A 27,529-nucleotide genomic window follows, 5' to 3' on the forward strand; every position below is an offset into this window, starting at 1 on the left:
CAAAGAAGGGACCTTCTTCTGCATTCTACATCAGCTGCCCGGGGAGGTGTTATTTGGTGCTGATTAATACATATATTTGTCATTGCAAATAATGCACTGTACAAATACGATCTTGGAGTTCTGCCATTATTTTCAGAACACTCAGCACAGGCATAAATGATCCTTGAGCTGCACAGCCACAGGGGAACAAAAGGCTAACCTTGGCTGAAGAGCTCCATCTCCTCCTCCAAAAAAATGCTCCATCACTAATTGCAACAGTAGAAAACTGTGTTCCCATCATCTGTGTAACTTTCAAGGTTTATCAGTCGGAACGTGGCTATAACTCTTTTCTTTATCTATCATGTGTTTTCCACATATCCCCCTGAGCATATTTCCCATCGAATCATAGAGCTGGAGAGTTGGAAGGGACCAAAGAGTTAAACCCCCTGCAAAGCAGGAATAAGAACTAAAGAGTCCCTGGCAGATGGCCAGCCATCACCTGCTGAAAAACCTGAAATGAAGGAGAGTCTACCACTTCCCAAGGCAGTCTGTTCTACCGTTGAACATCTCTTACCATCAGAAAGTTATTCCTCGTTTAATCAGAATCTCATTCCTTGTCATTTGAATCCATTGGTTTGAGTCCTGCCCTGTGGAGCGGCAGAAAACAAGCTTGCTCCATCTTCCATGTGAGAGCCCTTCAGATGTTCAAATATGGCTATTCTATCACCTTTCAGTCTTCTCTTCTCCAGGATAAACATGCCATGCTCCCTCAACTATTCCTCATAAAGTTTGGTTTCCAGATCCTTCATCATCTTGGTCATCTTCCTCTGCACAAATTCCAGCTTGTCATCATACCACTTCCAAGCTTCCATTGTTTCAGGTTTTCATTAGGAGGTTTCGGGAAGCTATTCACTATGGGTTGATTACAATATTACTTCTACCCAGGGTAGAATCCCAGAAAATGACAGGCTCCATCCTGCTCCTTCTTGTGTGCCAGGCAAATGGTCCAAGCTTCTATTTGGGAAAGTCCCTGCCTGGAACCTTGAGGAGCCACTGACACTCAGTATAGACAACACTGAGGCTGCATTCACATGGGAGTTTATTCCTTTTCCCTGAGGTTTCCCTAGCTGTTAGCTCAAATATAGTGTAGAAATGTTCATATGACATAAAAGTCCCCTTCAGAAATCTAACAAAACATAGTCCAAGGATGGCGCTCATTTCCATGTTAATTGCTTCCAGAAAAAAAGATGTGTTTGCAACCCCATTAACCCAGCAAATCATGGGAGTAAAGTGATTAAAAAAAAAATAGACAGAATACCGGGATGCAGTTATCTGCCATTTTCATGGTTGAAACATGAGGGAAGAGAAGCACAGGTGCGCGGAAAGGATGGGGGAATATTGCCCAATGACGTCCTTTGTTGTGCCACACCACGCCCACTGGTGGGAATGAAATTTAAGGCAGCATGCTGGTGTGTATCACTGAAAAAGCCACAGATCACTAACGCAACAGGAACTGCAGCACGAAGGGAACATTAGAAAACAGAACAGAGGCACTAGCGTTAATCAGAAAAAAATAACACAATGCTTCCCACCTCTGAATGCACCCTGAGTAAGTTGACCTAATGTGTTCATTCAGTACAAGGGAGAATTCTGTAAAATTCCCCTCTGCAATCTTCCACATTTAATAGATGGGTAGAAGAGATTTCCCCCCATTTCTGGGAATAGACTCCTGTGATGAAAAGTGTTGAAAAGTCTTAAACGAATATCTAATTTGTGTGAGTAATGTCCTGTGCTTAGCAATACAAAGAAAAGCTTTATATATTGATGGGGTTTAGGGGACAAAAAACCAATTCACTGAGTATCTGTCTTTCACTTACTACTATCATTTATTAGGAGAGAATTTTGAGCACAATGAAAACAGGGAGTAATTTAAAGGGGAACGAAAAAGCACCTCCAATAAGGATATTAAACGAAAGCCATAGATTTCAATCTCTGATTCTTTAATATCCTCTTTTGTCAGGCTTACAGATACTTTTAAGAAAAATAACATTGTATAGGACATTTCAAATTAGACCAGTTATTCAGGGGCTCAGGAGCTGCAAAGAGATATGGCTCTAGATGAACTTACCACCAGGAATGCACCGATGGGACTTGGGGAGATCGTTGCTCCTTCTCCAAGGCTTCCTTAAATTCACCTTACTCAAGGAAGGACTGTAGCTCAGTGCTGTTCCTGGGATGCAAGAGGACCCAGGTATAATCCCTCGCATCTCCAGGTAGGGCTGGAAATTTCTCCTACTGTATCTGAGAGACTGTTTATCTGTTGTGCTCTTGCAGTTTCAACAGGAGCTAGTACTGGGTTGACCGTGGGAACATAGCTCAGTGGTAGAGTGTCTGCCTTGCGTGCAGCTGCTCCCAGGTTCAATCGCTGGCATCTCCAACCAGGACTGGCCCTGGTCTGAAATCCTGGAGAGCTGCTGCCGCTCACTGTAAGGTAGTACAGTGGTACCTTGGTTCTCAAATTCAATCCGTTCTGGAAGTCCATTCCAAAACCAAGGCTCGCTTTCCCATAGAAACTAATGCAAAATGGGTTAATCCATTCCAGACTTTTAAAAACAGCCCCTATAACAGCAATTTAACATGAATTTTGCTATCTAACGAGGCCACTGATCCATAAAATGAAAGCAATAAACAATGTGCTGCAGTCACATGACCAATTCATCAATAGCTGAACACAGTCACAAAAACAAAACAAAAAAGCCGCAAAAACAAAAATGCAAAATAGATGGCAAAAACAGACAGACCTCAGCGTAACACTCAAAACGGAAGTGTGGCACTCAAAATGGAAGCGTAACACTCAAAATGGAAGTGTGGCACTTAAATCAGAAGCGTTACACTCAAAATGAAGCACGTTCAGCTTCTGGAAAAAGTTTGCAACACCTGGAACACTTACTTCTGGGTTTGCAGCTCTATAGTAAGTCTCACCTAGACCACTTCCCATTCCTACACTTCTATGATCATTAGCCTTAAAAGAATGTGGGTCAAAGCATCATTGCAACCCTTCTAGCACCGTAGCTTTTCTTCCCCCCAAAGCCATGAGAGCTAGGAGCATGATCATTTTAAATCTGAGACATAAGCAAGTATTTGGGTGTGGCAAAGTTTGTGGTGCATATATACTTGAAACACGGTGTTTGAGCTATAGCTCCTGCCCAAACAATACCTTATTGCAAGGCTATTTGCTCCACAAATATTTGCTGCACCAAAGTGAGAATTCCCAGGTAAGATCCTCCCTCCTTTGTGTGGGCAGGTAATCCCTCCCCTACCTGGCCTGGTCTCCTTGGCAACGCTTCCCCCAGGTGGGATTGGACAACTGACTGAGGTAGGCGGAGACCTCCAGGTATCCCACCTGAGGGAAGGCAAAGCCAAGCCTATGCTGTTGGAGCCGCTCCAGGTCTAGGGGTTGCATGCGTCCACGCAAAGGGCGCCCCCCGTTTTAAGCGGGGAGCGGTCAATACTCCGCAAAGGTCCCTAATTCAATCCCTGCCATATCCTGGTAAGCCTGGGAAACTCTCCTGCCTGAAACACTGGGGAACTGTTTTCACTAAGTGTGGCCAGTATTAGACCAGTGATCTAGTTTGGTGTCATCAGCTTCCTCCCTGCCTAGGGCAGCCGAGCGCTCCTGTCTGCTTGGAGGCTTCCCATAGGCATCTGGTTGGCTGAATTTTTGAGCCATTGGCCTGTTCCATCAAGCTCATCTTATGTTCTTACCAAGTATGGGTGGGGCCACTGCTGCAACTCTTTCTGTGAACTAAAGAAACTACTATCTGGTAACTCCAGTCTATGGGGTGTTGCCCTTCTTGCAGTAGTCTTGCTGGCTAGCTAGTAGCAGCAATGGCTGGTGCCCATTGGGACCGGTGGGGCAGAAGGCAAGGAGACTAAGGGGCAGATGGAGGGAGTGCCAACAGCAGGCAGTGCCAACTTATTCTGGTTTTGTCCCCATCCGTATCCTTGCTGACATCTACAAGGCAATTGCACTGTAATCTACATATTAATCCAACAAGTGAAGATCGGTTTGCTTAAAAATGAGAAACAAATTAATTCCATTAACAGCTGTAGTCTGTTCCCTGAGCTCCATAGAAACCACTTCTTTGAGTGCCGCCCTTGCCAGAATTAAAGTGGGTGGCAATTAGAGAGAGGTCTCGGATTCCAGCATCATTAGACGTCAAGAATTCATGCTTCTGAGCAGGGTAATGTGGATACCATAGCCATCTCTACTGGGGAAGTTTCAGCTCTTCAGCCAGTGGCGAGTGGTAGCTATTGAGGCTGGTGGGGTAGAAAGCAGGGAGGGCAACAGCAGGTGGCGCCAGAGGCAATGACAGGTAGAACCAACTCATTCTAGGTTTGTCCCCATCCTCTTCCTCCTCTTCCTCCCTGCTGAATTCCACTGAGACTTGAAGAGGAGGAGGAGACTGACAGGAAGTTTCATCCCTTGAACTGGTTGCAAGTAAGAAAGCTGGCAAGATGGACGCTGGCTGGGGACTGACTGAGGCTGGTGGGGCAGAACACTACTTGACCTTATGGACCAGCCTCCACTGTCTTCAGCTCCTCCTCTATGTCAAACATGGACTCCCCAAATTCTCTGTGCTGTTTGTCAGCAGTAAAATAGGGGCGGGGATAGAGAATTGCATTGAAAGTTAACTTGGTTGGGAAGTAGAATTCTCCAACCATTGGGGCAAAGTCAAGGGGGGAACAAAATTCTCAGATAATCCCTTGCAACATTATCTTCTGAGAGCTTAACCCTAATTGCACCACCTCTGAAACAATCACAATGCACTTTTTTCCATGTGAAAATGTCTATTTAGTCTAATAAACCACTCTGGTTAAACGACAGCTAGCGATGCTAACGGCCAACATGGCACCAGAATCAATAAATACACTGTATTTGTGCTGCTATGCAAAACACATCTCCCTGTAAACATATTTTGCAAGGGAGGTGAACTGATGGGGAAAGCCACAAGACAAAAAGCAGACTTCCAACTTGTGGTACTCGTACTTACTTATGAAGTCAACTTTTCATTCTCATTGTGCAAAATTCTATTTGGGCAGAAAGCCCTAAGGAGTTGTGAACTGGTGGGCCTCAGTCATTTTCAGCCTTCTCAAGTGGACACAGCGGAGGGTAGAAAGTTTTGAGAACCCCATCTATTAAGTGATGCTGTCGTTTAGTTGATGTTCAACTTATCTCCATCCCTTTCCTGCTTTTGGGAGAACAAGGGAGAGGAAATATCGATGTCCAGGAAAAAGTTGACAGTCAGAGTTTACTTCCCTGCCATTAGTAAGACAGTGTATTCTATTGAAACACAGCACATCACCCACCTGTGATACAGTGAAGCAGACAGAAAGACGTGTTCATTATTCTTCCTTTGCAAGTTGGGTATTATACAAAACAATCCCCTCGATGGAGATAAAGCAGATTCGAGTGTTGATCTTACTAACCTTCCAAGTCAGTTGAGCGGCCTAACCTATTATCATCTCAGCGTGAATTCAGCGGCAAAGACATCACTTGGCATCAAGCAGAAACAAGATGCGAACCCGGCCAGGAATTCCATATGAGGAGCCTTGCTTTCATTTTCTTGTATTAAGGCACAAGGCAGCTGCACTTCTGCAAGGAAAATGGGAAGAAGGGGCTTATTGGGGGCTGCCTTTCAGATATTTTCCACATTGTTTGGGTTTGCTCATGCATATTATGTATTAATAGTTGTCACACACAACACCCGGAGCAAATTACTGTTACTGAGGAGGAGCTGCCATCTGTACCCAGATTATGCTGGAGAGAAGAAGGATGGTCTTATGGGAAGGATACTCAATGGACCTGATTGCTCATTGGAGCTTAAGATTTCAAACGTGCAAAGAGCAGGGAGGGCAGTAGCAAGTGGCCAGTCTGTTTGATGTGCAGATATGTACCACAATCCTTGATTCTAGCTTAGAAAAAGCATTAAGGGGTGTTCAGATACCCCATCGCACTGAAAGCATGCAAGCTATTAAAACTATGCATAGCATGGAGGTGGCAGATAGAGAGAGGCTTTCCCCCCCCCCTCTCATAACTCAGAGACATCCAATGAAGGTTTCAAGACAGACCACCCCAAAAAAGCGCATCTTCAGTTTATAGTTAAATTGTGGAACTCACTTTTTTGCATTACAAGCAGATTGATAGTGGGCCCTGTGTGTACATAGTTTTTATTATTAATTATTATTATTATGTTGTTGTTGTGGTGGTGGTGGTGGTGCATGTTGTGTTTTTATATTGTAAACCATCATGTGATCTTTGGGTGAAGAATGGTATCTAAATTTAATAAACAAGAAGAAGTAGTACTGGGCAGGGAGGAAATGGCTGCTACTGCAGTCACTACCTGCTAGGTGAGTTGGATGAACCTATGCAAGACCCCCATTGTCAAAAGTGGGGACCCTTTTCACTGCTTGCAAACAGGACTGCGAAATTGGCATGGGTTTTCCTACATTTCCTCAGCCATATTGAAAAGAATCAACTTCTTGCCTTAGCTCTTTGAAATCTGCTGCTGAATGGTTGATATCCCTGCCCCCCTTGCTCATGTGTGTGCAGATATCAGTGGCATAGTGTGGGTTGCCAGTGCCCGGGGCCTCACAGGTTGGGTAGGAGGGAGACAGGGAGACGGGCAGAGTACTCATATGCATTCAATTGCCTAACAGCATCCACATCACCCAGGATATCACATCCACAGAGATAAGAAAAGAAGAGTTTCGTTGTCTTGAGAGGTCACTTCCTGCTTCACACAGAGAAGCTGTTTTCAGTGGAACCCAGTGATGGAAGTGCACAGCTGTATTGAGGCAGCACCGGGTGCTGAAATGTTGTGCTCCTAACAATTTTGTACCTGGGGCAACCACCCCTGTGCCCCCCACCATGCTATGCCACTGGAGGATAGGTAAAATCTCCAGTGGAACAAGAAATTCTAAGGTTCTATTTCACCCTCTCTTATAACATTGAATTAGAGGCTTAAATCCATTTAAAAGTTCCCAACCGAAAGGGCACTAAAGTGTGTGTGTGTGTCTGTGTCTCTGTGTGTGTGTGTGTGTTCTGACCTGTTAATAAAAGACTAAAAGGTGCACATTAATATAAATATTTATATTCTGCTGTGCCATATTAGCACTTACGGATAATCTATCTCCCCTGCTAATGGTTCTGAGTAAAATGTGCAGTCAGTGCGGCTGACATTTTGAGGAGTTATTGCTGTATTGCTTCATCTTAGTCATCCCCACAGCCCCTTTCTTAGTGATTGATATGAGAGAGAGCGTACTGACTAAAATATCTATATTTCTTTCCCCATATGTGCTTCTATAGCCTGGTGAAAGCTTTGGCTTAGCTACGAACTTTGCAGCCCATTAAAATCAGCAGGAGAAGACCTGGCAGGCAGGAGACAATGACATTCCAACTCACAATGGGGCTGAGGTGAAATTCAGGAGCCACGAAACTGTTAGAGTTCAGGGGGGCATTATTGTGTGGGGAGGTGTCGTGCTATGTGTGCACTCTGTCTGGGGCTGTGTGGGGAGGAAAGGGTCAACTGCCAGGAGGGATGCTGCAGAATTCTGACAAAAACAGAAATGGGAGCAAGGATGGCTAGTGTTCGCTTACATCTGGAATGATAAGCAATCTGGGAAACACATCCACAAAGATACGCAGCTGGTTATACAGTGAACGCTTGGGTTCAAATGTGATCCATGTGGGATGTACGTTCGCAAGCCATAGCAGCATGTCTGTGCACGTGCAGGTTGTGATTCAGTGCTTCTGCGCATGCACAACCCCCGAAACCCGGAAGTAACCCGTTCCAGTACTTCCGGGTTTCGGCAGGTCTGTAACCCGAAAAAACACAACCTGAAGCATCTGTAACCCGAGGTATTACTGTATCCCTATCCCATCTGCACTGTGTTTCCTTTGTGCTGAAATGAATGGGGTGGACAACATAATTTAGGGAATTTAGAGAATGAAATAAGTAAGTTAAGGGGTTTCTCCACAGCAGGCAGCAAACAACTTTGTTCTTGGTGGAAGAAGAAATGCAGCAGAAAGGAGACAGTGCGGAATGCAGCAAATACAGGGTGAGATAGAAAATAGTGCCTTATTATATCCCTAGATGGAAGGGTCAATCTATGTCTAGTCTGTGCCACTTTCAGATATGTTCATTCATATGTCCACTCCCTTTATTATTTCTGCTCTAAATCTACACTTTTATACATACATATATATATATATATATATATATGTTTTCGTAGATTTTCACGGGTACAGGAATGCAGGTTTTGGTGTCCTCGGGTGTCTTCCCGTGTAAAAGTTGGGGTGTCTAGGCGAAGTTTGAAAGAAACAGGACACGAAATTAATTTTGCAGATTCCAAATTGCTCTTTAACATGGAACATCACCACAAGAGAATAATCATGGAAGCCATCGAGATAGAGAAACACCCTCACAACATGAACAAGCGTGACGACACATCCCGCTTGCCAGACATCTGGAAATTAGCCCTCCCCACAAAAACTGACACCAGATCCAGAGGCACACAGAACGCTATCACCAATCAACCACACCAGACCCAAACCCAGACCCTCTCCACAGACAAATTACAGACACCATCCAGTAGCCAAACCATGGTGGCACCTCCGGATGCTGCACCCCCCTGCAATCCCTACACAGATCTGGCTGACACAGGCCACAAAACCACAGCTCGCCCCTATACACGAAGCCAAGCCAGAGCACAACTAAGTGCAGTACAGCCATCTTCTCAGAAAAACTCTTCACAAAGTTCAAGAGGTCAAGACACAAAGACTTTAGCAACTAATCCACACCTAATGACCCACCTAAGTGGTACTCAGGATATCACTCAAGAAATCACTCAAGATATCCCTCAAGTAATTAAGGAACAAAAGAAGAAAAGGCACACTAGCCTGGGAACTTCCTCTCTGCCCAGAACATTGGAGGCTATACACCACACCCCCTCAACAGTATTTATAGGAACTCAAACACTGAGATCCTGCTCTGTTCCAGTAACAAGAAGCCGAAAGCACCAGCCTGAAGATGACGAGTGAGACCTCGTCGAAACGTCGCCTGTTCCAGTAACAAGAAGCCGAAAGCACCAGCCTGAAGATGACGAGTGAGACCTCGTCGAAACGTCGCCTAGACACCCCAACTTTTACACGGGAAGACACCCGAGGACACCAAAACCTGCATATATATATATATATATATATATATATATATATATATATATATATATATTTGCTTTCGTAGATTTTCACGGGTACAGGAATGCAGGTTTTGGTGTCCTCGGGTGTCTTCCCGTGTAAAAGTTGGGGTGTCTAGGCGACGTTTCGACGAGGTCTCACTCGTCATCTTCAGGCTGGTGCTTTCGGCTTCTTGTTACTGGAACAGAGCAGGATCTCAGTGTTTGAGTTCCTATAAATACTGTTGAGGGGGTGTGGTGTATAGCCTCCAATGTTCTGGGCAGAGAGGAAGTTCCCAGGCTAGTGTGCCTTTTCTTCTTTTGTTCCTTAATTACTTGAGGGATATCTTGAGTGATTTCTTGAGTGATATCCTGAGTACCACTTAGGTGGGTCATTAGGTGTGGATTAGTTGCTAAAGTCTTTGTGTCTTGACCTCTTGAACTTTGTGAAGAGTTTTTCTGAGAAGATGGCTGTACTGCACTTAGTTGTGCTCTGGCTTGGCTTCGTGTATAGGGGCGAGCTGTGGTTTTGTGGCCTGTGTTAGCCAGATCTGTGTAGGGATTGCAGGGGGGTGCAGCATCCGGAGGTGCCACCATGGTTTGGCTACTGGATGGTGTCTGTAATTTATCTGTGGAGAGGGTCTGGGTTTGGGTCTGGTGTGGTTGATTGGTGATGGCACAACTAAGTGCAGTACAGCCATCTTCTCAGAAAAACTCTTCACAAAGTTCAAGAGGTCAAGACACAAAGACTTTAGCAACTAATCCACACCTAATGACCCACCTAAGTGGTACTCAGGATATCACTCAAGAAATCACTCAAGATATCCCTCAAGTAATTAAGGAACAAAAGAAGAAAAGGCACACTAGCCTGGGAACTTCCTCTCTGCCCAGAACATTGGAGGCTATACACCACACCCCCTCAACAGTATTTATAGGAACTCAAACACTGAGATCCTGCTCTGTTCCAGTAACAAGAAGCCGAAAGCACCAGCCTGAAGATGACGAGTGAGACCTCGTCGAAACGTCGCCTAGACACCCCAACTTTTACACGGGAAGACACCCGAGGACACCAAAACCTGCATTCCTGTACCCGTGAAAATCTACGAAAGCAAATATCTCACCTCTACGGGGAGGAAACCTTCCAGCTGACCAGAACCTACGAGAAACTAGAAGTCCGAAGAGCCACCATCTTATGTGATCTCTTGTTCCTACGCAACTGCCGAGACAACAACTTAATTCCCACATGCTTCCAACTTAAATTCCATTCTAAAACCCCAGCTACCGAAAGGATCCTGAAACGAACTGAACTATCCCTAATCAGAAACGAACTACACAAGAAAAGATACCTACTAAACCAAACCAACAAAGATCTGCTCACTCTTCACCTCAAACTCTGTAACAAAATCCACCCTGCACTCTGGGACAAATGCAAACAACTAGCCGCCCGGGTGAGCTGAAACGGAGACCTCACATAAGACAGACACACACACCAACAAACTCCACAAACTAGAGAAACGCCAGAAGCCCAGCCACCCTCCACAACAACCCATGAAACAAACAGTACATAACATATCAGACAGGATCCTCACCACAACTGAAACCAAAGTACTCTCCAAAGGTTTCAACTTTGCAGTCGCCCCGAGACGCATCCCCACGGAAAACATCATATGCGGAGTCGAAGCTAGCCTAACCAAAATCAACCCAGATGAAGCCAATAAAATCAGACTTGAAGTCACCAACATCCTCTGCTCCAGCAAACCACCCAGAAGCAATTTACACAAAGAAGAACAGAAAGCACTCACCAACCTGAGGAAAGACAACAACATAATCATTCTCCCAGCAGACAAAGGTAATGCCACTGTTGTGATGAACACATCGGACTACCAAGCAAAACTATCAAATCTACTCCAAGATCCTACCTACCAACCTATAAAAACAGATCCCACCACCTATCTGGAAAAAACCACCAAATCCAAAATAAAAGCCTCTCCTATCAGTGAAGAAATCCAGCTAAGAATCATCCCCAGAGAAAAATCATCCAGATGCCCCAAACTCTACGGCCTCCCCAAGATACACAAAGAAGGAACACCACTCAGACCAATAGTCAGCTCCATAGGCTCACCTCTACAAAATCTCGCTAAATTTCTCGCCAAGCAACTTCAGCCCTATGCAGAATCCATCTCTTCACACGTTCCAAACTCCTTCCAGTTCATAGAAACAATAAAGAAGCAAAACCTACATCCTAATGACCTACTTGTGAGCTTCGATGTTGTATCTCTCTTCACACAAGTGCCCATTAATGAAGCCTTGACAGCCATTCAAAACAAATACAATCCCCCCGAATACATCTTGGACCTGACCAACCACTGCCTAACCAACACGTACTTCATCCACAATGGACAAAGATACAAACAGATAGAAGGAGCACCTATGGGATCACCCCTCTCACCGGTCATCGCAAACCTGTACATGGAACACTTTGAAACCAATGCTTTAGACAAGTCAGAACACAAACCCAAACTTTGGCTCAGATATGTTGACGACACCTTTGTAATTTGGCCACACGGGAAGGAAAAACTGGATAGCTTCCTCACACATCTCAACAGCCTACACCCCAAAATACAATTCACTATGGAAATAGAAGCCAACAACCAACTTCCCTTCCTTGACGTCCTAATCTACAAAAAACCTGATGGCTCCCTAGGACACACTATCTACCGGAAAAAAACACACACCAACCGCTACTTACATGCACAATCACACCACCACCCTGCACAAATAAACTCCGTAGCCAAGACTCTCATCTCCAGAACCAAACGCCTGGCTGACAAAGACCACTTGACAACTGAGTTACAGAATCTCTCAAATGTGTTAATTGCCAATGGATACCAGCAAAACAGGGTTACGAAGCTAATCCAAAAAGAAACACCCCCCAAAAACCAAGACACAGAAGAAAACAATGGCATGGCCCTCCTTCCTTATATCAAGGGCACTACAGATAAAATTAGCAAAATCCTCCATAAACACAATATCAAAACAGCCTTTTGCACCAACCAAAAAATAGCCAATATCCTCAGAAACCCCAAGGATAAAATCCAGTTGGAAAACCAAGGGGTCTATGAAATACCCTGCAAAGTCTGCCCAGCCACGTATATTGGACAAACAAACAGACGAATAAATGCACGTATCGCAGAACACAAGAATGCCGTCAAAAAAGAAGAAAAAACTTCCTCTCTTTTCCAACACATGAAAGAAACAGGACACGAAATTAATTTTGCAGATTCCAAATTGCTCTTTAACATGGAACATCACCACAAGAGAATAATCATGGAAGCCATCGAGATAGAGAAACACCCTCACAACATGAACAAGCGTGACGACACATCCCGCTTGCCAGACATCTGGAAATTAGCCCTCCCCACAAAAACTGACACCAGATCCAGAGGCACACAGAACGCTATCACCAATCAACCACACCAGACCCAAACCCAGACCCTCTCCACAGATAAATTACAGACACCATCCAGTAGCCAAACCATGGTGGCACCTCCGGATGCTGCACCCCCCTGCAATCCCTACACAGATCTGGCTAACACAGGCCACAAAACCACAGCTCGCCCCTATACACGAAGCCAAGCCAGAGCACAACTAAGTGCAGTACAGCCATCTTCTCAGAAAAACTCTTCACAAAGTTCAAGAGGTCAAGACACAAAGACTTTAGCAACTAATCCACACCTAATGACCCACCTAAGTGGTACTCAGGATATCACTCAAGAAATCACTCAAGATATCCCTCAAGTAATTAAGGAACAAAAGAAGAAAAGGCACACTAGCCTGGGAACTTCCTCTCTGCCCAGAACATTGGAGGCTATACACCACACCCCCTCAACAGTATTTATAGGAACTCAAACACTGAGATCCTGCTCTGTTCCAGTAACAAGAAGCCGAAAGCACCAGCCTGAAGATGACGAGTGAGACCTCGTCGAAACGTCGCCTAGACACCCCAACTTTTACACGGGAAGACACCCGAGGACACCAAAACCTGCATATATATGTATACTGTATATATACTGTGTGGTGTGTGTGTGTGTGTGTGTGTGTGTGTGTGTGTGTAACCAACCCACATTTACAAAAAGAAAAAAGAAAATTGCTCAATGTTTTTGTATTTAAATATTATTAAAATCCTTATTTCTATGCATTATCTCACAAAATTCACATTGTTGTGTGTAATCTTACACAAAATGTGAATTTTGAACAGTTCAATGCCATCACTATCTACTCAGAACTACCAACTCAAAGGGCGCTTACTCCCAGGGAAGTATGCACCCTACATATGTGTGATGCTTTAATATGTATTTTGTGAAAATCGAGTCAGAGAAGTGCAAAATTCAAAGGATAATTACATTCTGAGCATTGCATTACTCCAGGAGGTACAGATCAAGTCATCACACACACACACAAGCTTCCAGCTACCCCCACCAGCAGCAATGAGACTGACCCTAAAAGGGGGAGAATGGTTTTATCCAGCAGCATTAAGCCTCTGCAGAAACCTTTCAGAGAATTTTTCTCCGTCCTCACAAAGATTATTGCTGTAAATAATACTGCAAATAATAAATAAATAAATAACCATATATTTCACCACCTGGAAATGGGGCAGCAATTAGCAGAGGGAATGTTTGATCACGCCTACATTTTGTGAATGCCAGTAAGTTCTATTTGTGAACTCCATGTAAAAGAACATCAGCAGGGACAGGAAGCAGGACATTTCAACTGGTGGCTCTGGTGAATCTCTCCCTGCTTGCCTTCTGGAGATAAGTTAATACATTTGGGTTTAAGAAAGCTTTTAAGGAAGCCCTTTACAACCTATGGAAAGGCCTCGGGAACATATAGATATTGCTGGACCAAAATACATGCCCTAAAAATGTTCCTTGCTCTCTTTGCAAGAAAGTTGCTTTTTTCGTTTAGCATGTGAGTCCCAGAGAATCAACATTTTCTTGTAAAACCGAACGGGGAGGGGGAGATCTGAAGAATTTAAAATGTCACTTGGAGCATCCGAAATTGCCCTGTAGAAGAATTTGTTCACAAGTCAACCTTTATAAGCGCATGAACATGGATTTCTCTTACTCCTGGGAAATCAAGAGCGATGCTAACTCTTCGCGATGTGGTAAAGCAAGCAGTAGCCTGGAGATAAATACCACAAATAGGATGGATGCATTTTGCACATAACATAAACAAGCTGAGCTGGAATAAGGAAAACAAATTACAGGTCATTCCAGGCAGCTTCATATTGAAGACATCCTGTTTTGGGCAAGCAGGACTCATTAACTCGGAGCACTGAGCTGAGGCTCTAAAAGGGGCTGGCAGGTAGATTAGCGTCTGAAACTGAATGAAGTTTTGCTTGTTTGTTTGTTTACCATTGCATTTCTAAGCCATCTTTCCTCCAAGGAGTTCAAGTTAGTATACATAGTTCTCCCCTGCTCTCCATTTTACCCTCGCAACATCCCTGTGAGGCAGGATAAGGTCCTGAGCACCCCTCAACCAAGGAAGGATTACAGCAGTTCCTAAGGTGCCCCAGATACATACACACACAAACACACACACAAACGCACAGACAAACACACATTTCTAGAGTCTGGGCAGCTGCTCCCAGGTCTGTGCCCCATAGAGGGGTTGCGTGGCGAGTTCCTGCCTCCCCCTTGGAAATAAAGACACAGGACACCAACATTTTAGGTTAATGGGTGAGAATTGGCCACAACTTTATTGGTTACAGGAATTGAGCGGTATTGGCTTAGGCATTGGTCCTCTTGACTATCCGGCTTCAGCCTGATTGCTTGAAGACCGGGAAGGGTTAACCGCCAGTAGGGGGAGTCCTGCTGATGCACATCAACTAGGAGCTCCCCCGGGGTCACCATTCGGGGGTGTGCCTTAGGCTTCGGACAGGGCAACGCCCTCCGGAATACTTTACCGGACTACCCTTCAATATGGGGGAAGGTGATGGCACTTTCTCCCCCCCCCCCATCTACATAACAATACCCCTACCAATGCCTAACCACCAATGCCGAGGAAGTTGTGATGATTTGCTACGAGGTAGGCGAAAAACCAAATGGCTGGAGCCAATTTGCCAAGTGGAAAAAATTCCTACCAAGCCCCTTGACGGCAACCGGCCGAAGTCCATAGCAATGTAAGAGAGCCAAACGTAAAGGGTGGGAAACTGGAGCAGCTGGAGCGAAGAAAGAGGAAAAGCCTCGGCCGCACCGGCCCTAAACAGCGCGGGCCATGCCTCCCAGGCCAGCTGATTGGCTGGCAAGGGAGATGATGCGGCCAAGGATTCCACCAGTCTTGCGGGGGCTGTGAGCCAGCCCCAGCACACGTGGGGAGGGTGTGAAGCCCGCAACCCCACCTCCTCTCAAGCTCGGAAGTGGCTTTGAGGCAACAGTGGGATCACCACACCCCACTCCCAGGTTATGTACCCTCATTTGATGGGGTGCATGCATGCAACCTGAGGTTTCTGCTACACTGAAGCCATAACTGCTCTTCCCTCTTCAAGCACCTCCTGCTTCTAGAAAACAGCAGGGCAGATGATGGCAAGGATTCAACTGGCCTGAACAGCCTCTCTCTCCACCTCTGACAGATCTTGTGCACCCACCTCCATCTCTGACTGCTCTGACCTTTCCTCTTCATCCCACCCTGGCTCCCGCATTGTAAGCAGCACCAAACACCCCATATGTCGCTGCCCCTGCTCTCCTGAGTCAATCCCCTGCCCACCTGCCCCCACCACACACTTGTCAGAGCCCTGACAGTTAGGCTGAGAGATGGTGACTGACCCAAGAACACCCACTGAGCTTCATGGCTGAGCACAGATTTGAACTTTGATGCCAAGGTTAAGGGTAGCCAATTTCTGTGGGGTTGCATAAAACTTAGGGAACAAGCTGTGCTATCATAATGATTAAGGTTTTAAATGATAATTTTAGGTTATATGTTAGTGGCCAAGTTTTAATTTATATATATATTTTAACTGTTGCTATATCTGTATTGTCCCTGTTATACCTAATTGCAAATCCAAATGTATGACTTCCTTGATATTGTATGTGGGCTGGAACTGGTCTGTGACCGAAATAATAAAATTCATTCACTTTGATGCCACAGACCGGCTGGATGAAGAGCTGGGGAACCCCCAAGGGAACTCTCAAAGGAAGAAGGCTCAGAGCCAGGGGATTGGTGCTGGGATAATGATGTGTGGACAGAGGGAGAAGAGGGAGCTGACTGGTAGAAGGAGGCGCCGGAAGCTGAAGAGGCAACAGGCTTTAGTGAGCAGGAAGAGACTGTGGCAGAGAGCAGTCCAGACTCGGAGGCAGGAAAAGAGGGGTGTCAGGAGACAAAGATGAGGCAGGCTGCTGAAGAAGCCATGGAGTCTCCCCCTTCTGTTGGAACCAACCCCCTCTCCCCTGGTCCCCCAGAACACTCAAGGAAATAAAGAGAGTGGAGCATTGAGAGGCAAGATGACAAGCCTTAGACTCTTGGGGAAGGAGCCTTAGAGAGTGGTAGGAAGGTGGGAACCTTCATTCCTTGCAACTGCTTCATTGGGGCAAGACCTACTAAGAAGCGTTGCTGTGACCACTCACCGTGAGCTGTTTTGTTTCTTTATTGTTTCATTGCTGACCTATGCCTGACTCCAGCTCCTGACATTTGGTCTCCAAGGTCCTAGCCTAACACTCCAACTACTATGCCACACTACTTCTCATCTTGTAAGGTCCACTGAAATCACTAGGACATCCGTCTAGGAAATGGGCATGGAACGATGAGATTCCTCCTCTTCGTGTATACAGATGGTACTGCATCTTGCGGGTTGCCGCATTAAACTGTGAGCAATCAGAGTGCTCCTACCTTTTACAGTATTCAGAAGTCCTGTTTCCAAGTTAACAAGTCAGGACTTACTGCCTACACACACTCCTTAGGGAACAGGCTCCGATTCACTCATTGGGATTTACTTCAGAGTAATCACACCATTGGGCTATGCACTTTTATTTTGGTGACTCCAGTCCTTTCCAAATGTGCATCTTTTGGCTGCCTGATCTTTTCACTAAGCCCTTGTGATCGGTCCCCACCCCATGCACTAAAGAACCACAATTTCAGTCCATCTTATCCACACACCCCATTCCCAAATTAGAACCCAGCAAAGCAATGCACCCCTTTCCCTTCAAGGGGACCTTCACACCTCACTCAAATTCAGACCCACATCTAGTTCCCCCAGGCGATAAACACAAGCATTGAATCAGCAGTACCATTCCGTGCATCTGCACAAATCCATGTAACAGATGTGCAGAGGCTTGGGAGGGGAACTTATTTTAGATAAGCCAAATAATCTTTTCAATTATCTTTGACTGAAAATATTGTATTTTCTTTTCCGGCATTCAAGAGCATTTGGGCATAAAGCACTCGCCTAATTATCATTATCTCCTCTATTATGTGTTCTGAAATAGTTTGTCAAATATGCTACTATTTTGTTATTTGGGAAGGTTTCCAAAAGCACTTTCCAGCTGCTATATATCTTTGTTACTGGGTAATGGTTGTGGCGGAGGAGTTGGAGTTAATCCATCAGGAAGCAAAACAACCAAACCAAACAAAAAAAGGAAGCAGGGGATTCATGTTGCAAGCTTCCTTTGGGTGCCAGAAGGCTCCAGGGTTCAAGGTGCCTGGGGGCAAGAAGCCCACCCCTCTCTGCTTCGTCCATCCTGCTAATCAATTGTCAGTTTGTTTGTAGCAGCTGGAAACAATCTACAGTAATCATGGTACTAGAGAACCATCTTGCGAGTGGTGAGTTCATGACTGAGAAGGGACCGCAGGGGCCCTGCTGGATCAGGCCCATGGCCCGTCTAGTCCAGTATCCTGTTCTCACAGTGGCCAAACATATGCCAGGGAAACCTGCAAACAGGCCCAGAGTGCAACAGTGCTCTCCCTTCCTGTGATTACTGCATAGCTGTCAAATTTTCCCTTTTCTTGCGAGGAATCCTATTTGGAATAAGGGAATTTCCCTTTAAAAAGGGGAAATGTTGGCAGCTATGAGTTACTGGTATTTGGGAGGCAAACTGCCCCTGTCAAATAGTTTCTTGAAATTCTCCACTCTTATTTGTATGAGGAGGGGGAGCATGTCACCAGAGTGAGAGGAGGAAATCTCCAACCAGTTCTTAGAGGTGGGTCTTGCCATTATCAGCGGCAATAGCATAGTTCTGTTCTGCTCCTTTTGCCTAAGGGTGTGTATTCATTCATGCTGTGTGTGTGTTTGCTGCCTCTGCAAGTGGCAAGAGCAAGTGTGATGACAACCTGGCCAACATAGGGCAATTGCCACAGATGTTCTGGGACAAAAAGGAAGCTCTCAGAAATGTTATTGTGGGGGGTAGCTCCAGAGAAATTTTGACTTGGATATAACCTATAATTATTTTAAGCAGGAAGCATGTTACACAGTGATGTGATTTGCAGCCAGGGGTGAATGGATTTCCCCCCATTGTGTTTGTTTATATTATTTTAATTTATTTCTTCTGGTGTGCTCTTCCATGAATTCTTCCTCTCCTAAGTTCAGGTTCAACTAGGACAATTTCGAAAAGTGCAGTTCCAGATGTGGAGCACCTGCAGCTGGATTTGGATTTTGCTCCAAGCATTCCTTCAGGTATTACACACACACACACACACACACACACACACACACACAATATTGTTCTCCATATGCCCATGGAAAGACAGGAAAGAGTGGAGGGAACTGAAGCCTGAAGCAATGTTCTCAACATGTTTTGGATGCTATAAATAAAGCAATAAAGAATTCCTAAATTGTTGATTCCACAATGCCAGTTGATTTGGAAATCTGCCAGATCTGTGGAGAACTTCAGAGGAGGACAATTCTGGAAGCCTCCATGCTTCATCTTCTTCTGTGCCCATAATAAGAGAAGTTGGGGGCATCCAATGAAGTTGAAGGTTGGAAAGTTCATGAATGGCAAAGTAAAGTCCTTCATCACACACAGCACAGACTTGAACCATGGAACTTGCTCCCCCGGAGGCAGTGACAGCCACCAATATTCGGCTTCCACTGTCAGAGTCAGTATACTTCTGAATGCCCGTTGATGGAAACCATGGAAGGGGAGAAAGCTCTTATGCTCAGGTCTTGCTTTCAGGCTTCCCGGAGGCATAAGGCACTTTGAGAACAGGATGCTGAACCAGCAAGACTCCACTTATGTTCTTATGCTTATTCCTGGGGATCATGGGAGAGGCATGAAAGCCGTTCAGAGGAGCTCATGCTTCTCTTCATTCTGGAGAGCAAGGCAGTTGTCCTCTGAGTACTGATGTACCCGCAGATGTTGCTAGCGCCCCGAGCATCACAAATGCAGTCCCCATATCACACAATACTCCATCACAGCAATCGCATTAGAATTACCCTTGTTTTCAACGACTGCAGCAAGGCAAGAGTGCAGATGCCTCACAGAGGTCATTCACGCAATATTGCATGACCTTGATGAATGGCTAATTTGATAAGAATTCAATTTAAAATTCAATTTGCTCCAACAAACCAGCATTTTACTGCTGTTCAATTTTCCCCCTCCTCCTATAAGGAAAGCAATCTTCAGAAGGAAGATGTTTTCTGAAACCTTGAAGGTGGTGGTGGTGGGGAGAGGGACTGAGGGAACTGCCTTTATTTTCAAAGGCGCCACATATCAGTTTATTTTAAATGTAAATTTATTTTAAGAGTGTTTCCACACCCTTCAATACACACACGTCCACATGAAGTAAATCTCTTAAGCTGTCTGAGATGAAACAGTGCTTGATAAGAAAATACATTCATTGGGCTATTTCTGGAAAGTAATTTATCTGCCATCTTTGTTTCCTGTGGGTGTTCTGTATGTAGGGGTCCCCTTTGGGCCTGGTCTGGAGTCTCGAACTGTTTCTGGATCCGAGTACCAGATCACAGGCTATATTTAGGGGTGGTGATGTGTGTTAAACCACAGAGCCTAGGACTTGCCGATCAGAAGGACAGCGGTTCGAATCCCCGTCACGGGGTGAGCTCCCATTGCTCAGTCCCTGCTCCTGCCAACCTAGCAGTTCGAAAGCACATCAAAGTTCAAGTAGATAAATAGGTACCGCTCCGGCAGGAAGGTAAACGGTGTTTCCATGTGCTGCTCTGGTTTGCCAGAAGTAGTTTTGTCATGCTGGCCACATGACCCGGAAGCTGTACACCAGCTCCCTCGGCCAATAAAGTGGGGTGAGCGCCGCAACCCCAGAGTCAGTCACAACTGGACTTAATGGTCAGGGGCCCCTTTACCTTTTACCTTTACCTAGATCCACTTACCTGAAAGCAAGTCTTACTGAATTCAGTGGGTCGTATGCAATGCTAATCCTTCTGAGAGTTGGCCCAGTGAAATTGACAGAAATTATTAACTCAGGCTGTTTACCTTCAGTTTGTCTACTCTGAGTAGGGAGTAGCTTTACAGCCAGAAAACTTTACAGTCAGGTATAGAGGTGCACTGTATTAATTTAATTTAAAACCCAATCCATTCTTTTCAGTGCCTTACTTATTGAAAACCATTTACCTGAAACAAACATGGCTTGTTCTAAACCAATAAAAGCAGAGATGTATTGACAACAGACCTCTCATTGGTGTGCTCGTTGACCTAATTAAGAGAATTCAGCAGCTGCGGCTAATTTATTTATTTCTTAAAAGGGTCAAGTGGTTGTTGGTTAGGGTTTTTTTTGGGGGGGAGATGGCAACTCTTAAAAGCTTTTTGTTTTCAAATGTATGATGTTCCTAAGCTAAGCCCTTTTTTCAGCTGTATCAAATCTAAATAAATAGGAGAAGATGATCTGTATTAATAGTTCTGAATGTAGATCGAGATAATGATGTTCTTGGGGAGGGGGGTGATTGCCTTGATTACAGGCTGTGTTGCAGGGAGGGGAGGCGGAAAATTGATGGATAGAAAATTTATATATCAACCATGAGACATTGGCAGAGGTTTGAAGCACTATTTAAAAAAATTGTATCTTCTGAGAGATTTGCAGTTCAAATGTCAGTAAATTTTCACGAAGGCAATTTAAAATAAATAAATTGTGGAGAAGTGAATTTAAGATTGGAGAAATTGCAGGGAGTTGGACTAGATCAGGCATTGGACTACAACTCCCATCATCCCTAGCTAACAGGACCAGTGGTCAGGGAAGATGTGAACTGTAGTCCCAAACCATCTGAAGGGCCAAGTTTGGGGATGCCTGGACTAGATGGTCCTTTGGATCCCTCCTGACTCTACAATTGTAGGGCTCTATGAAATAAGACAGAGACAGTAGCTGAATCCTGGCCCAGAGCTGTACAGTATAGGCAGACAGACCTAACCACTGACCTCCAGGATGACTGAGTAAATTGGACCCCATCCCTGCCTAGTTTGGCTTGGAGGGTCACCTTAAATTGTCTAGCTATTGGAATACAGCAATGCACTCCATGTGGGGCTTCTTTTGTGCTGGATCTAGAAACTGCAGCACAGCCGGTCACTAGAGGGAGATCCTGTCGTCATATACTGCTTTGCTGAGAAATTTGGGCTGGGTGCTGAGTGGCCTAGTTTGCAGACCCTGCAGGGCTCCCTATTTTCCATGGACAGTACCAGATTTGGTCCTGGAATGTCCTGCTTTTCCTTAGGTAAAGGTAAAGGGATCCCTGACCATTAAGTCCAGTCATGGCCAACTCTGGGGTTGCGGCGCTCATCTCGCTTTATTGGCCAGGGGAGCTGGTGTACAGCTTCCGTGTCATGTGGCCAGCATGACTAAGCCACTTCTGGTGAACCAGAGCAACACATGGAAACGCCGTTTACCTTCCTGCCAAGTGGTACCTATTTATCTACTTGCACTTTGACGTGCTTTCGAACTGCTAGGTTGGCAGGAGCAGGGACTGAGCAATGGGAGCTTACCCTGTTGTATACCACCGACCTTCTGATCGGCAAGTCCTAGGCTCTGTGGTTTAACCCACAGCGCCACCTGCATCCCTGCTTTCCCTTAGGATGCCCCTATTTTCATCAGAGAAATGTTGGAGGGTTATGCGACCCCTGAGCCAAGGAGATGAGAACTATACATCTGAAGGCAGCCCTGTATAGGGGAGATTTTTTTTAACGTGGGGGAGATAATTCATGATGTGGAGAACGTATGTAGACAGAAGTTTGCTAGAATACTAAAATTGGGGACATCCAGTGAAAATTCAGGGTTGAGAAAAGGAAGGTGTTGGTTTTTTTCAAGTTGTGGAATTCACTCCCACAAGAAGTGGCCAACTTGGGTGGCTTTAGAAGAGGATAAGACAAATTCCTGAAAGATAAGCCTGTCAATGGCTACTAGCTACAAGAGAGGCAGTATGCCTCTTAATACCAGTTGCTGAGAATCACAAATGGGGAGCACTGTTGCACTCAGTTCCTGCTTTCCTTTGGGACATCTGGTTGGCTGCTGTGAGAACAGGATGCTGGACTAGATGGACCTTTTGCCTAAATCCTGCAAGGCTCTTCTTAAGTCCCCCCCCCCCTTGTTTGTTTTCTGAATCTCACAAAGGAACTGCTTTCCGCATGCTTGCTTCCACTCATGGATTGAATACAAAGTGTCAGCCTTCCTGCTGCCCAGATGTTTCCCCAACCTCACAAATGTTGGCTTGAGTGCTGTTTTGGAGGCTGAAATCTCCTTGCTTGAATCCCGGGATGATTCATTCAGGTAAACAACAGACTGCATCACAGTTGTGCATTTTGAGATTGGAAAGGAAGGAGAAACAGGTCTGAGTTCTCCCTGCCCTGCTGCAAGGTCCCAGCTGCTTGCCCTCCAAATAATGACCAAAGAAGTGAAAGATAAACATGACATGGGGAAAGGGCTCATGTTCAGCTCCTTGGTTTCCTACAGGTATCTGGATGGCCACTGGATGCTGGACTAGATGGGTCTTCAACCTGGTCCAGCAGGCTATTCTTATGTTCTTACATTTTTATTTACAGTGAATTTTGTCATTTTGGTCCCAGGCAGGTGTGTTGTTGTCAGTTGCATTTTACACCAGAGTGACTCACAGGATCCATCTGACATTGCTCTGCTGATGCTTATAGTTGCTAAGAAAAATGAGGTGGGAAGAGCTCAACCCACTAGGGATGTTGGAGGAATCCTTTGAAAATGGACTGTTAATCAGATTTCCTTCTGCCTGCCCATCAGATCCCCACTGCTGTTACAAAGACTCTCGCACCTTTGTTCTCCACAGCAAACTTTATATGTTAATTGATATGTGACTGCTTTGCAATACACTTTTTTAAAACATATCCATTCATGTACACAGGTGCTGCTTTCTTTTCTTACTTCTAAGTGTTGTTTGTTGCCAAAGGCAGACTATATATGCACTAAGGCTGCACTCCTATCCATATCTCTGCAGAAATAAATCTCATGGAATTCGGTGAGGCTCACTCACTCGTATGTTTAATCTGCTTCCTGTTGCGAATTTTCAGATCCAATGGACTGCATTGCTCGTTGTTGTTCTTTCCACATGAAAACAGAACACAGGCTTGTGCGAAATAAACCAATTGCAGCAAAATGGAAAATGGTAGGAGAGGTCCAGCCACACAGGAGGAACCTTCCAAGGGGTGTGGGGTTTTTTTTCCAGAGTTCAGAACTTCAGAGCTAAAGCTGGCCCTTGCCCCAGAGGTATGACTTGAAAGCACACAGTGCAACAATCTCGCAGAAGCTATGCAGATCTGGCTCAGCTAAGTGCATGGATGGAAAACTACATGGGACCCCCTTGAACTCTAAGGAGGAAAAAGAAAAAAAACAGGATGCAAGTAAATTTACATTCAAAATCTCAATCTCTATCTCTCTCTGTGTGTATGTGTATTTTGAAGGAGCCTGACTTAGAGTGGGAGTCATCCAGGAACAGAGATGATTGAAAATGTCTCTCCAAATCTCCTTCAGTGAACAGATAGTTGTAGAACACTGGAAATCTAAGGAGGCTCCAGGTAACAGCAGGACTGGGGAATCTCTGGCCCTCTAGATGTTGCCACTGGCCACAACCCGCATACCCATTGGCCAGGAATAATGGTTGTTGTAGTCCAACAACATCTGGAGGACCACAGGGCCCCCATCTCTGAAGAACAGAATCCTGGAAACAGAACATGAAACTTGGGCTGAATAATTAAATCATTGAATGCTATACACACGAACACCTAGATAAGCGTAACAAAATCCGAATGTTTTAGAATGCAAAAGTCCTTATTTATTCCCCTAACTTCATCAACTTTCCACACAAAGCAGCATATGAAATTTTAACACAAAATAAAGCAAGCAATATGTGTGCAATTACAACAGATAAGTACTAAAAGCAGCGACTGAAATACAGTGATAACAGCCCAAACTGATCTGAAACTATTTTTTAGTCAAATCTGGAGAAAGCAGGAACCTTCAGCTGGCACTTAAAAGATTGTAATGTAGGCGCTGGGGAACTATGTCATTCCAAAGTCGAGGCACCTTGACCCCAAAGACCTTGTCACTTGTAGCTTAAGCTTCCCACCAGACATCTGAAAATAGAAGAATCATGCACAGATCATCAACTGTCGACATTTTTGTGTGGGCTAAGGAGGTTTTGAGCTTAAGTAAATTGTGATCTTGAATTGAACCCCCCAGCCAAAGAAACAGAAAGCAAGAGAAGTACATTCAACATGGTAAAGTACATTTCTTATGGTATATCCTGGTAAACAACCTGGCCACTGTTTTGAAACAGCTGTCAGTTACCAACACTTTCTGTAGGCAACGCCAAAATCTAGCATTAGAGCCATTGAGATAACTCATCAGCTGTGATTTGGATCATGCCTACTGCATGTTTTGAAGAGGAAATGGATCTTACATTTTGGCATGTCCCTGACAAGAAGATGCCCTTATGAAGAGTGGTTTTGCTCAGACAATGAGCTCCTGATTGAAGCTCTTGTTGGGAGTCATCTAACGGCATTCTGCATGTGATATGCAACTGAATTAGTGTGCACCATCTGAAGAAGAAGGAGACTCACCAGAGTATTTCAGAAAATTGACTGAAAATTGACCCTAAATGCATTTACCTGAAAGTCATCCCACAGAATACAGTGGGACTTCTTAGTTGATGTAAACTCTGCCTGTTTGGGTTCTACAAAGCTTAGTTGGAAGAAAAGTGTGCAACGGTTAAAAGTGAACCATTTTTATTTAGTTGGAACCACAGAACAATGCAGCAATTGCCCATAGAGAGCTAATAAATGCATCAATAGGTTGTTTGAAACATGAGCAATGCAAGCAATAGTTCCACTGAAGCAAAGAAGGAAACTCAGCCCAGCAGTTGCTTCTGTGCAAAGAACTTGAGTCCCAGAGCACATCAAGAAACAACAGCAAATGGAAACCTTATAAATTCAACATGAAGGACATCACATCACTCTGGAATAACAAAACAAAAAGCCCAGAGTTGGCTTTACTTAATCTTTACCTAGGGGACAATATAAATCTGCATTTTAAGGATCTTATTGACGAGCTTTTATTAGCACCTAGACTAGTACTAGCTAGATATTGGAAATCCTTAGAAGGTGTGACAATGACCACATGGCATAAAAATTCCTGGCAATTAGCCCTGTTAGAAAATATTATCCACTAAACTAAAAATAGTAAGGAGAATGAAACAAAAAGTCACTTTTGGGGTGGGTTGGCTGACCTCACATCTTCAGAAAGGGTGGGAGTGTGGGTTTTGTTCTAATACTGTTTCTTGCTATTTTGTAATGTAAGAAAATAACAACATATTTTTTAAAGAAATGGAAGGATAAATTCAGCATGAAGGACATAGTTCTGGAATAACGGAACATTCATGGCAAATAATATCAAACTTACCAAAAATACGATTTTTCCATTCCTGCCTTATTATTATTAATCACCTTCCATATATGTGCCTCAAGGTGATGTACACCAGCATAATAAAACAGCACAGAAAACAAGAGCGAATGACCTTTAAAAACAATGCGAAGCAGAGCCCCCTGGTAAGAGACCTAGTTATCCAGTTGCGAAAGCTCATCAGGAGAAAAATGTCTTCCATTGTTTCCTGAAAAGTGCAGGCAGTCAGTGCCTTTCGTATCTCGACAGGAACGCTACTCCACGAAATGGGCTGACAAATTGAAAGCCCTGCTCCAAGTTACTATGGAGCAGGTCTCTGATATATTTTGGAACTTGCAGAAGAAATTGCCCTGCAGACCACAGTGACCTCTAAGGAAGAAGGTGGCCTCTAAGTAGCATGGTCCTGAGTTGTATAGAGCCTTATAGATTACCTTAAACCTGGCCTGGTAGCAGATTGGCAGCATATTAGCCATGCTTTGTGTCGTGAGTTGGGAGGGGTAGGCCGCATGCTTTAGTCCTTTCTAATATTAATAATAATTTCATTATTTATACCCCACCAATCTGGCTGGGTTTAAAAATTCCTGGATCCTGCAATGGTTAAAACCTAATGGAGGATCCCATTCTTGAAACAGCCAGGCCAGCTTCTTGGTAAACTGAAGTGTAGGTGGGTTCCCACAAAGCAAGACATAGTGATAACAGCAAGAACATTTATTGAACTAACAGAACTGGACAACAGGAGCAAAGCGACTGCTTATATACATTTCTGAAGGCCTGGGCCACTCCCACTCCCAACGTGACTGGCTGTCTAAACTTCCAAGCTGTGAATCATAACTCAGAGTTTAAGGGCCAATGGCAGAGGCCCAAATTCTGAAATGTTCTGTGATTCGATATCTTGTATTGAATCAGAACACAGCGGCTCAGAATCCTTAGTCTAAATTCAAGCTCAGGCAAACACAGACCATTGAATACTTAACAGTAATGTCTCCCTAAGTATAGATTATTAAGGAAAGGAAGATTAAGGAAAGTATAGATTATTAAGCAAAGGAAGTGGCTCTGGCCCAGAGAGCAAATGGTGGGCCTAGGGCATTTTTTCAGTTCCATCACCTCTCAGATGGGAGCCATTGCGTGGACAGGCGGAGTCCCCAGATCCCGAGCGGTCCCCCCGTCATATGGAATAACGACTCAAGACAACGTGCTATGGGATTAAATTGTCCACAACTTTATTAAATTTCAAATGTGGGTAGACATTGGCTCAGGCATTGGGCGTTCTCCCTCCCCAGTCCCCAGCCGGGGACCTAGGGAGTATCAGGGTTATCCAGTGTTTGTGTGGGGGATGGGCCGGTTCTGGAGAACATATGTTCAAACAGAGATAGCTGCCCCCGTTACGCCGCCGCCGCAGGGGAGAGCAATGATGACCTTTCAGCGTACGGTCAAAGCCTCCCTTCAG

At 44.8% G+C, this 27,529-nt stretch overlaps 1 long non-coding RNA gene across 1 annotated transcript in view; it reads right to left on the reverse strand.

Moving 5' to 3' along the window:
• Positions 1–4,404: 4,404 nt before the first annotated feature.
• Positions 4,405–27,529, reverse strand: part of LOC309358037 — a 53,035-nt gene continuing 29,910 nt past the window's right edge. The window contains exon 3 of the long non-coding RNA XR_014163295.1: positions 4,405–5,635. This is a non-coding gene — a long non-coding RNA (uncharacterized lncRNA). The remainder of the gene's footprint in view (positions 5,636–27,529) is intronic.

Source organism: Podarcis melisellensis, assembly GCF_964234715.1.
Source record: "Podarcis melisellensis genome assembly, chromosome: 15".
NCBI lineage: Eukaryota > Metazoa > Chordata > Lepidosauria > Squamata > Lacertidae > Podarcis > Podarcis melisellensis.